Genomic DNA, 13,135 nt, shown 5'->3' on the forward strand with positions numbered 1-13,135 from the left:
CCTCCCTGTGGGCGTGGGCGCCGCCCCCTCGGGAGGTCAGGTTGCTCCCTCACCCATTGTTCCCCCTCGAATGGGCGTTCCCTCCCGTCCTTTGCATGTCGTCCCTGCTGAGTCATCGACTCCGCCCTCCCCCACCGGGGAGAGCTCTGCCATCTCCACCCCGCTGCCTGAGGGAGGCAGCCCCCGTCCTGTTGCCCGTACCCTGTCCCCATCTTCCCATGGGCCCCGGAGAGCCGGGCGGGAGGGAAGAGGAGAGGGCGGGGACGGGAACCCCTACCTCCAAGTTCCCATGGGTCCCAGACATCTGGGCGGGAGGGAAAAGGAGGGGGGGGGAATCGGAGCCCCTGCCTCCACATTCCCATGGATCCCGGAGACCCGGGAGGGAGGGAAGAGGAGGGAGGGGGGAACAAGAGCCCCCGACTCTGCAGTCCCAGGGTTCCCAGAGACCCAGGAGGGAGGGAAGCAGGGGGACGTGGGTCTCTGAGCATTTTCCAGATTCCGTGGAACAGGTCGAGCCGACAGATGAGAGGCATGTAGAGGGATCGGAGGTTCAGGACAAGTTAGTCCTGGAAGCGGCATCCATGAACACTGCTGCCTTGGATGCTGTGCCTCCAAAGAACGCTGGTCTGAAGCAGCCTCCAGCAAGACGCCAGTGCTTCCACTGTAATCAGAGAGGACATTTTGTTGTTCAGTGTCCATTGCTGGGCAGGGCTCCCCCAGGACAGTGGGAGGGGAGAGAGGTGGGGAGGGAGACCCCATTCCCCCAAAAAACTGAAGAAACAACGCGCACCTGCCTCGCGTGAAGATAAAAGTAAGGTAGGCCACAGCACCTTAAGGGGAGCTGTGAGTTATCAAGTAACTGTGCAGGTGGTAGTTCAGAACATCAGGGTGCCTTTGCGTGAGGCAGATGACCCCACCAATTGGGGGGTTGCATCAAACCGCAGGTGACGCAAAAAGAAAAAGGACCCTACGATCTCCTCAAAAAATGTTTTTCCCCAAAGCCCCAGGAAAACTTTCCAGCCACCTCAGTCTGTGTGTGTCCCAAATCCCCATGTTTGTAATAAAGTTGTCCCAGTTTCCCTATCCCTAAACACCCTGAGAAGAACCAGCCCCAGTACCATCTCCAGGCCCTCTCCACCTGCGTAGCAGTCACCGCAGTTGCAGCAGCAGAAGAAGTTGGGAGAAGAGGCCACCGCTTGAGAGACTGAATCAACACCACTGCTTTCTTTTTATATTTTATTAAGCGGGGAGATGTTGCATCCCGGAGTTTGGGTTTAGATTAGTGTTTTTAATTTATGTTAAAATAAGTCAAGTTCTGTAATCCCGCGTTTCCCCCGTGTTGTTTACCCCCCCGCCGTTTCTGACCCATGCTGCCTGCTGCCGGACCTTACCCCAGTGCCGCTCCTGTAAGCACCCTGCCATCCAGCCCCGGGAAACCCCGTGCTGGCCACCCCAATCCCCACGATCCCGCTCAGCCCTGCGGCTCGGTGCCCTGCCCGACCCTGGTTGGTCGCTGTTGCTGGCGTCACCGCAATGGCAGCCGCCCCTATTGGCTGGCAGGCCGTGGATCCTCTCGCCCCGCCCCTCCATAAAACCCTATCCCGCCGGCAGCCAGGCGCCATTTGCTCCCATGCGAGTGCCGGGAGCGGTCGCGTCTTTCCATCGAACCGCGCCATGTGTGACCAATAAACCGTTCCTGCCAAGCACGGAGTAAATGGACAAATTCCTTACCTCTTTGCCAGATCCCTGGCGCATGGTAACAGAGGCTGGCCAGCCCACGCGCCCGAGACACGGAGCCGTGTCTGGGAACCTGCGGCAGCAAACCCCGGCAGCACGTGGAAGCTACGCCACAGCCAGGCTCCCAAGAGCTGCGTGCAGCCAGGGAGAGCGAAAACCCACGCCGCAGTCTGGTATATGAAAGACTGTAGTCCTGGCATTGAGTGAGACTTGCAGAAACTTTGCAATGTAACTCCATATATTTATAAATGTACTATTTTAAAATAATAATAAAACCACAACCACCACAAAAAAACCCACAATATAACAAAAACAACAACAACAAAAGACCACCAAACCAAACCAAACCAAACCAAACCAAACCAAACCCCAAAAGTTTTCAAAATTAGCATTTGGAATTGAGGGCCTAAGTATGTTCAGATTGGTGCAAGTATATTTAAAGGCCCAATAACAATTTCTATTAACTAGATATGGTCAATTACTGTATTCTGAACATCATCAGAAGTAATAAAAATAGTATAGTAACAGCATTGCTAAAAGAAGGGATAGAAAAATATTTTTTGCTTAATTTTGTGTGCTGCTATGTTCTTTGTTTCTTCTACATGTACTGGTTCAGTCATTAATATCTTTGCACCTGGTCTGCTTCCCATACACAACAATGTGATTGCAAGAGAAAAAGGGGAAAAGAAAATATGGATATTAAGCTGCTATAACACTTCTCCATTAGTGGACAAAAGGAAAATGTTTAAATGTTTTAAGCATAATTTTGAAGACCGGTTATGGAAGCATCTCTTCTAACTCCTGTGCATTTTTGACCAATCTAAATAGCAGACAAAAGATTGCTAGTGAAGAGAAACAGGGGCCATGTGCCTGATGTGCAATGTTACCTAAAATCCCGCAACAGCTGCCCCATTTCCCTCCCTATCTTTACAAAACAACTGTTGAACTCTCCCAACAACTCCCTACTTCAGCTTCACATACTCCTTTCCTATCTGGCACAGCATCTTCTGCTATGATTTCTAAATGTCCTCTTGACACAACATTTGTGCACGTACTGCTAGCATCTGTTACTAATTAAGGAGGGATATTTAGACTGGTTGGAGAATGACACTCTTTGGCAGGGAAAAGAAGCCTGCAAGTTAGAAACACCTTTTCACTCTATTCCTATTAATTTTGATACACAGCAAAACAGAAAGAAAAGAGACTGTGAACCCTCCACAGAAGGCCAGTATGTCTGTGCAGATTCAGGTTTCTTCCCAAGATGATGGAAATTTTTTTTTTTTTTTTTCTTTCCTTTGAACTCCCAGTCAGATTGGCATTTTTCCACATACCTGTCCAGGACCAACCTTTTCTATCAACAGTTGTAAAAACTCTGTCTAGGTTTTCACAGACTGAACAAAAAAGTGATACTGCCTAATTCAGACAAAAACTATAGTATAGCTCTGTAGAACAGGTACAGCAGATAAAATATCAACTTGTCGGGACATGGGCAGAGCGGACAAGAAAGCATTTATAGCCTACATTAGTTTAATGTGCAAATATTTTGGAGCAAACTAACAGGATATTTAATACCAATAAAAGTGTTATACTAAATAAAAGTATGTTCTTGCCAATATTAAATGGTAAATATGGTGCTGCTAATGCCAGAAGGACATCCCCATATAGGACAGGTTCTTCAGAGTACTGCAACTATCACATTCAGTAAGTTTGTACTTCATGTTGCAGGATTCCAATACCCATGAGTTACATACAGGTGTGGTCATTTAGGTCAGCAAAGGCATGACTAATTGAATACAATTTTAGATACCCATGATGTATACAGGACAGTCAGCAGCCTTTACAATCAGTGGAGAGAAACAGGAGACATGTAAAATTGGATGAACATCGGCTTTATGATGACTTTAATCATGGTTGAAGCATGCCTGTCATTCTTGTGTTACTGTCACTCTATTCTTGTGTTACTGTCACTCTATCTCCAAAGCATCTCTAGGTACAGGTGTTGAAAATTTCCCTATTTACTTTTGGTACCCAGGTTAACTGAGTCTGTTGGTGACAATTTTTTAATTCAGACACTGGGCAGGACAACTGAAGGAAATGCTTTGCAGGACCTACAGTTAAGGAAGAGCTGGTAGGGGATGTGAAGGTCTACAGCAGCTTCAGCTGTGGAGACCATGCTAGTTTTGGACCTGGTGAAGGCAGTGAAGAAGTTGCTGTAATAGAAATTCTGTTTAGACACAGAAATTTGGGTTTTTGCCCCACAGTCAGGGTGGTCAAGGACAGGAATAGGTTTGCCAGACTGTTTTTGGAACATTCAAAACTTGACAAAGCCCTGAGCAATCTGATTAAAGTCAGCCCTGCTTTCAGCAGGCAAGTGCACTAGAGACCTGAAGAGTTTTCTTTTGATTTAAATTATTCTGTGACTGAAAGTTTCTGTAACTCGAAAGGGACCATATACAGCAGATGACTAACTGTTAACTAAGAAGGCTGTCATTCTTCAATTTTATAAAGTGGGCTTCAGAAATTCAACTTTGGGTGAAAACAGTAAAATCTGGAGATGTGGTGAGAACTGCTAGGGCTTTTCTGAATCAAGGCTTTCTTAAACATAATCACTCCAGACACATTTGAAGACTCAAGATAATTTTTTCCCTGCTGGAAAAAAGGAACAAAGAATGAGTAAACACTGACAAAAAGAAAATCAAAACAATCTTACATATCCTGCCACACTCTGCCCTTCTTGATGTGCCAGAATTTTGCAGCTTTCATTTATACATTATTTACAAAGTGTCTCTGGTTTTCACTTTCCTCATATTGTTATTCTTACGCTTTCCCTCCCTTACTTCAGCTCTTTTATGTATTTTTAGTCCATGTCAGCCATACTCTGATGTCCAGTTCATTCTTGACTTGAACTGCAATCCTAATAATTACTTTATTTACTCTCTCTCTCATGTGAAGACAAGAGATAAAAACATTCAGCATATACACACACTTGCTGCTTCTGTTTCCATCTAGTGGACAAATGATGTTTAATTTGACTTAACCTTCCATATACTGGTCTGGTTTTTTATGCAAAAGACCTCTACACAATTCACAACTGAGCTAGAAAATGGGTATTTGTAGAACAATGTATGAAATCTTACTGAAGTCTTTTCATCATAATAACATTTAGAAATAGGCCTCTCAGACATCTGGCAGGAAGACTAGGAAAATGATAGTTGCAAATCTCTATAAATGCACCATAAGCATTTCCAACAGTAAATCTTACTATTTCCCTGGAACCTCTTATTCCACATAAAAGAAAACAAATCTGCAAACCATTCCTTTAAATGCTTGTGCTTCTGTCAGTAAAAAATGGTGCCATTCATTAAAAAGGCAAAACTTTTTATGAGAACTGTAAGTCCTATTGACAAATGGAACAGCTTATCATGTCCAGGACAAATGTTATAAATCAACAATTAGTGACAACTGGCAGAGATATAGGGCTCACTATCCTGACATAGAAAAAACGATCTCCAACTTCCATGACAGTACTCCATGAAGAGTCCTGTTGTATCTGCTCATAAGATCAGGGCAAGCCATGATTTGTTTTTAGACTGGACTGCTATTTAGAGTATCACCTTAATAAGAATCCTTAATTCTTCCTAAAACACAAATAAGACTGTCCAGCTTGTGATAGCAGACAGGACGGTCAAATCACACAATCAGCATGATGAGAAACTTACCATTTCCTAACACTAAAAAGAATTTGTTTGCTTTTTTTCTGGAGGAGGCAACCTAGCTCAAAGCATTAATGCATTTTTGTTTTGTATCCCAGATTTCCAAAACACAGGAATGGGTTCTTATGCTGACTGTGGTATGTACAGAAATAATGTACAGATCTCCAGATACTAATCAATACCAATTTTGCCTTTTTGTCATGTTGTTTCATGTTAAAATTACCTAGTTGCTACAAATTCCTTTATTCTACTAGAAAAGAAAAAGCCTAAAACACTTTTCTTGCTTGAACATACTCTGCATTCAAATGCAGAAATAATATTTTAATAGCAGTATCAGCCTTCTTCATTTATCCCTCCTTTTCCCAGAAAGTTTCATACTCAATTCACAGCTTTTAATTGCTCTGGTCTTCCAGTATTTTCTCTTTTTGCAGTTCCATATTGTACTCAATGAATGCTCAGTACTATGGATCTGGCAGAATTGGTATCCTTCAGCACAGATCACCATTTCCCAAGTTTCTTTCTCTGAACCACTCAATAATGTTCGTGATTTTCTCTGATGAAGTAAAGTAAATCCAGGAAGTCCCTTTAATTCTGAGTGCTGCTGGTTGCAAAGAATTTTCAGCTCCTTGTAGAAGGAAATTAGCATGTAACAGCCATACTCAATCATTTGAAATGTAAATGTTCTGTCAGAAATTAATAGATTACCTGCACAGGACTATAACCTGCAAAATAGAGCAAGAGTGAAAATCTACTCCTTCAAGCATTTAAATAGAAAAAGCAACATAAAATCAGCAAACTCTGAATTTCCTGTTCTTTCAGAATACAGGCGATATTGGTCCTACCTTTCAACTTATTACATATCAAATGATGTAATTATCATTACAATTACTAGCAGAGTACTGTTTTTGATAAGAGTGGTCCACTGTGTGGCTAGCTTTCAAACTCATCCATCACCATTCATCACTTCTCCTTTTGTGTTATTCTCCTCTCTTATGTGTATGGAACAATCTTTCAAGAAGCACTCTGCTGTGAGCATCAGCAGAGAGCACACTCTCATAAATTCAGTGTTACCAAACAGTATAATTCATACCATAACATTTTTTTTTGCACATTTTGCATATATTTTTCATGTTTCAGGCAACATTTAAATCATTCTACCAATAAAGTGATTCAGAAAAGCCAAAGTATTCTCATAAATTACATTTGATAAATAAATGAAGCTGTCAATACTTGATAGGACTTTCTGATCTCAGCAGACTGAAAGTGTTACCAGCATTACAAACAAAATGTCTCTACCTCATGCTTTCAGGGAGAGGAATAGTGTCTGAAATCAAGCAAAACAAAATTAAGAGAAAAAATGAAACATTTTTTCCACCCCTTCCCAAAACACCAGATTTGACTTGCATACACAAGAATCTATAGATCTTCCCTTCTGTAACGAAGTAAGAATCAGATGTTCACTATATTAAAAAATTATAATCTATTAGTATAGCATATCCTTTAAAAACATCACTTTTATTACTAATTAATAGAAATATGCAAATATCACTAAAATGAGAAACCTGCCTTTTCATTGCTTCTCTGCTCAGTCTGCACATTCTCATTCATCACAGCTCTGGAAAATCACTGTTTCTTTATATTGCTGTTTCCCTCAGCAGTTAAAGGAAAATAATATTCCACATATTTTGACTTAAGCTGTAGCACTAGCACAATCTAAGGATTTGTTTTTAAATGACATTGTGTCTTGCCTTGAATGGGGGACCAGGTCATAATCCTCCCACAGCAGCGTCCTGGTTAGATTGCTTTAAACTAACAGACACTGCTAACAATTACTTGAAAACAGACAGCCCTGTTAGGAAAAAAATGGTGATTCTTTATTCCACAATTCTTCCTCCCCCCCCCCCCCCCATCCCCACAAAACTGCTAAGGTTTTATTGATCTATTTATCCAACATCATTGTTAGCTCTACCTCTTTGTTCTTAACATAAATGAGAAAACTGGAAAATAAGCCAACTTCACTTACAAAACAGTACAAAACAAAGACTGAACATTGATGTCAATGTCTGTATTTTTTCCACCTGCAGCAGCAGGTTTGATACAATTTACTATGTTCTATCTTTGTGGGTAAACTGTTCAGCTGCTTATTTCTGAGGAGAAAGAAAAAAAAAAAAACAGCACAACCCCCCATCCTTAATCTCTAATTCTCTAATCACACAAAATAAATACTCTAAAACCTAATAACATTAGATAGCCATGACTAAAGTTTCTCCCTTAGGAAAGCTATTTTCAGTTCTCTTGCTACATGGGACCAGCTCGCTGCCAAGAGCATGTGTTCTTGGATGGGGCTGCAGTTCTTGAGGACGGGTAAAGCCTCCTCAGCTGGAAAAACCTGGCTGTAGAAGGAACTATGGAGAAGAAACACGGAGTGCTGCCCATCCTTGTTCTGAAATGTTCTGAAATTTTTCTTCTTGTGTTTTTTTCCTGTGTTTGTTTTTGTTTTCTTGTTTTTTACTCTAACTGGAATGGGACTCATATCATACCAAGAGCAGAAGAGGAGCCAAGGACTCCCTCAAGCTGACTACAGACTAGATGATTTCCAGTATTTTTTGTAGAAATAGCACAAATACCAGAATGGAGGAGAACATAACATTACAGGAGCAGTCTTTATTCTCTACTACATTTCTATTACTCCTGCTCAATAACTGATTTTTCATCTGGGCACAATGTTTTTAAACTCTAGCTTAAGGTTGGCAGACAAACAAAACAACCACCAAAAAGACTTCTGAGACCCTCACTCTTTTATGGTGTTCTTTTAAAAATTGGCTGTGTAGTTTTTGTCTCAATCAACTATTTTTGACTATGTTCCTCCAGCAAGCTTGTGTCAGATGCAGTAATTAGTATAAGAGGGACTAGACCCAAACAGAATTACTCCCATTATTTTGCACATGCAGACAGAGTGTAAAATTAGCCATGCCAGCAGCCTTCTTCTCTCCAGAGTATGGCTTGATGCAACCTGCGTGCTGCTATCAGGTAGTGCCTGCACATAGCAACCCAGCTGGTCTCTGTGAGCACAAGTGAGACACCTTTGTTGCTGAGGCTCTTGGTTCTTCAAGACATCAGTTGTGGGAGCATCTGAAGAGTAACAGCTTAGGAAAATTGAAGGCGAAGGAAGACCTTCAAGGAATCTGTTCCAGAGCCTTGCTCATCCTTATTGGTCTTCTCTGCACTTTTCTCACTTTGCTCTATGTCTTTGGTGTGGGGAGGGATGGAGCTGTGACAACAGTGAGCTGATCTTCCTGGGGACACCCTGTCACAACAGCAAAATCCCATCTCTGAGTCATAACATTTGGAGTGCATGAATTTATGTGCCATGTTAGGGTTGTATTTTGCCTACAAGCATCATTTGACATTTATTTACACTGAGCATTGCTTGCTAATGATTTATTACCCAGGCATCTGCCTTCTAAGGACTTTCTGCAGCTCCTTAGCTGGTCCTTTATGGTTTAGTGGGGCACTGACAAACTTCTTGTTTTGCAAACTTCAGCATTTGCCTCTGCACAGAAAAGAACAGGTTCCCACACAAATGTCACCTCACCTCACTGACTCCTGCTCTCTGTTATCTAGCTGCCTGCCAATGCAAGTACTGCCTCCCCTGTACCTCTAAGGGATTAACTTTCCCCAACACAGATGTGAATGGTGACCCTCCTATTAATGGTTGCTTTACAAGTATCTACTGTTTTGTGTCTGTACACTAATGACAATTCACGATGAAAAAAAAAATTCCAATCAATTGCAATGAACCTACAAGATTTCATATACTTCCCTGAACTGATGTACTGCCCCAATCAGCTTTGCTGATTTGGCACTCTGCACCTACTGCTTTTAGGGAAGAGCTGTGTCCTGGTTTCAGCTGGGATAGAGCTAGCTTTGTTCCTAGCAGCTGGTACAGTGCTGTGCTTTGGATTTGGTATGAAAATCACACTGGTGACACAGTGATGTTTTGGTTGTCGCTCAGTAATGCTTATCCTATGTCATGGACATTTCACACAGAAGGCTCTGTATCTGGCCCACAAAATGTAATTTCTGAGGTTTTGTAAGTTTTCTGAGCATTTTTATTCACTCATTCTGCATGAAATGTTAAAATTAAACTAGCAGTCTCAGAAAATAACTGAAAAAGGAGAGACACTAATTCATCAGGAAGACTGAATCCTGACTTGGGAAACAGTTGTGATCCAAATCTGTCCTGGAAGCATGTATTTTAAACTTTCCATACTTCTTAATCTTAGAATGAAAGAGAAGATTTCAGTTTCAATAGCTTTCAACACACACCACTCTAAATACACCAAAAGTAATTAAATAAAAAAAAGATAAAACATACAAATAGAAAAAGAGTCCCTTACAGTAAGAAACCTCCCACAACACTGAACTGAAATGCTCAATATATATTTCTGACTCCTTTAAAGAGATTTCATCTTCTGTATTTTGTGTTTTATGAACAACGAACTATTTTAAGCTTCTAAATTGCTGTATGATTCATGCTGATGATAAAAGCCAGCAGAACACATTTGTACTTTGCAAACATCCATCTCTCCTTGTTTTTAATGGTTTAGAACAGTCCTAATGTATTTACACAGGTTAAGCTGCTTAAAAGCTGGAACACAGGAAACCTTTGGGCTAAGCTCAATATGATTAAAGTTCACAATAATGGATGAATAGAAAAAGAACACACAACACACTACAACAACAATAAAAAATTCTATACAACTGTTTTGCAAAAACTTTAAATAGCAGAATTTTATTGTTCAAAAAACAACTAAGTACAGTTTTCTCACTTATTAAAAATACTTTTATTACAAAAATTTCTTAATTTTTCAAAAGATACTTTGGCAAAAGGATTAGATATTACATCTGGAATATGTCCCTATGTAGAACATTTCACACTTTAAAGTAACCCATAGACCTAAGAATCCATTTTCTCCAGTAAGGCACTTCACAAAATGAAAGAAAAATGAAGTAAATTAGAAACTCTTGTTGTGCTCGTGGTTCTACAACTACAATTATAATATGACAAACATCTGTAATTGCATTTCATGGAATTGAAAGCAGAGATTTATCTACTTGGAAATCTATAAAGATATTTTAAGTGGCCCAAGTAACACAAATACAAAATATTATGGTAAATCATCAAAAATACAGATAGCAGTTAAGTATCCTTGAGGGTGGAAAAGCAAGTCTTCTTCTTTTACAACTTCAATATTGATATTTCACTAGAAAAGATTCTTTCCAAGATCATGAAATCTTTTGTAGCTTGAACAGGTTTCTGTCTCATTTATGCAATTCAGTTTAACTAATTACTAAAAAATTTTAAGAGCATTTAAAAATAGTGAAACTTTTACAAAATATGTTTTAAATTCACATTCTTTTTGTAAGGTCTTTTATTCATTAGTAAACTACTCAAGTCTAGGAAAAGGAGGTAATGAGCATCAGGTGGTCTACATGCAGAGGTGTTTAGCTTGGTACTCTCACTTTCAATATTACAGAATCAATTAGGTTGGAAAAGATCTCTCAGATCAAGTCCAACTTGTGACTGAACACCACCTTGTCAACCAGAGCACAGCACTAAGAGCCACTTCCAGTCTTAAACACCTCCAGGGATGGTGACGCCATCATGTCCCTGGGCAGTCCATCCCAATGTTCAGTCATCCCTTCTGTGAAAAAATTCTTCCCAATATCCAACATAAACCTACCCTGGCACAGCTTGAGGCCATGAGTTCTCTTCCTGTCACTGGTTACCTGGGAGAAGAGACCACCTGGCCACAACCTCCTTCCAGGCAGTTGTGGAGAGTGATAAGGTCACCTCTGAGCCTCCTTTTCTCCAGGAAAAACACCCCCAGATCCCTCAGCTGTTCCCCACAGGACCTGTCCTCCCCAGCTGACCCTTCACGAGCTCTGCCACCCTTCTCTGGACTCATTCCAGCACCTCAATGTCCTACTGGAAGTCTATATTGTCAGTATGTACATTTATTATAGCTAAAGTTTTTGTGAGCTCTCCCAGTTTAAAGAAAAATTGTCATTTAAGGAAATGCAAGCACAGCAACAGTGTGACAATTAGATATAAATCATCTCAAAATCCCACTAAGTCACCTGTAGTACCATAATAAATCATAATAATAATAAAATTAAATTCATCATAATCAAATTAAATTCATAACATGTGTAGTCTCTGTTCCTTCAGACTTAAAAAAACCCTTCAAAACAAAAAAGGAGGAAAGCAGGGGAACAACTTAATAAATTATACAAAGTCACACAGTTAGAGGATCATTAAGGCTCATTCTCCTGTGACAGCTGTGGCTTATCCTGTACATAGGAAAAGACCTGCTGGTGGCTTAAGGTGCTCACACACCAACATGAAAGTGCTAGACAGGAACAAGTGCTAGCTTGCTGTCTCAAATGATGCTATAATTAACACTTATATTAATCTAGTCAGTATTTGGGTATGCAGAAGAAATTGGCAGGTTAGACTGTTTTGAAGGCGGGGAGGGAGCCAAGCATTGCACTCCACTGCTGGTGTTACTTTCATCTCACTAAATGATGCCAAATTCAAAGTCCAAAGCAAATGTGTGGCTCAGCCAGTGACAATGCAGCCTTTTCCACAACATTTCACCAATAAGTTTGAAAGTGCTTCACACAGATCTGCTTTGAAAAGACAATGGTTCAGTGAGAGAAGTCCTTGTTTCTTGAGCCTAGTGATTCTATAATGTTGCTTGCTAGCAAGTAGCTTGGCTCCAGTAGCAGACCTAAAAAAGCTTTCAAAAACTAAGCACCTTAAAAATAAGTCAAATTTAACCTGTCAACGAGTATATCTAGAATTGATTAGAGCACCTGCTTGTCCAAGTACCTTCCACAAGCACTGGCTGTCACATGTGCCAGTGACATTGCCTTCTCCTGTCCAGCAGACACCTCTGTCACTACCTGCCACCAAGGATGGCTAGATCAGTTCCAGTTTCTCTAAACCTCAATAATCTGAGTGGGGAATCTCCAAATCAAGTGTACATCTCACAGTGCAAGAATTTTAGAAAACTTCATATAGGACAATACAGCCTGAGTACAAGAAAAGGGGAAAATGGGTTTATAATTCAAAACACCATACTTTCTTCTTTGAAAAGCTCCAGAATTTGCATTTTTGTGTTTACATCATATTTTATTCTGTGGGGAGAAGGGCTGGCAACAATTAAAGAAAAAGTGAAAATTTCCTAAGACTGGCTGTGCCTTTCTGTCAGCTCTGAGCACACCAACAAACTGAAGGAACACCAAGGTTACTCTGGGCATGTCAGCACTGGAGCAGCCCCACAGGACAAAGTGTTACAGGGGCAGTTGATGCTTCCACAGAATGTTTAACATGAAAGGCAACCTTTCATAATTCAGCTTGACCACGCTACACCAGGGAAGAAACATACATACACACTAATCTGCATATGCTGACCCATAGATGGAACAGTAGATCTGGACACAAGCTCCATTCAGATATAAAAGCATGGGTGGTTATTTCGGAGTTTCCCATGGCAACAATTAGTTATGGGCCCACATTAGCATAAGGCCTTGCCTGTTGGAAGAAAAGCATAGTTTCTGCAAGTATGCAGATTTACTCAGAAAAAATATATGCACTGGAGGACACTTCAGTGCTT

At 40.8% G+C, this 13,135-nt stretch overlaps 1 protein-coding gene across 3 annotated transcripts in view; it reads right to left on the reverse strand.

Annotated features, from left to right (window-relative positions):
- Positions 1–13,135, reverse strand: part of GHR (growth hormone receptor) — a 121,934-nt gene that overhangs the window by 41,696 nt on the left and 67,103 nt on the right. The gene's annotated exons all lie outside the window — the stretch shown is intronic.

Source organism: Vidua chalybeata, chromosome Z (genome assembly GCF_026979565.1).
Source record: "Vidua chalybeata isolate OUT-0048 chromosome Z, bVidCha1 merged haplotype, whole genome shotgun sequence".
In the NCBI taxonomy this organism is placed as follows: domain Eukaryota; kingdom Metazoa; phylum Chordata; class Aves; order Passeriformes; family Viduidae; genus Vidua; species Vidua chalybeata.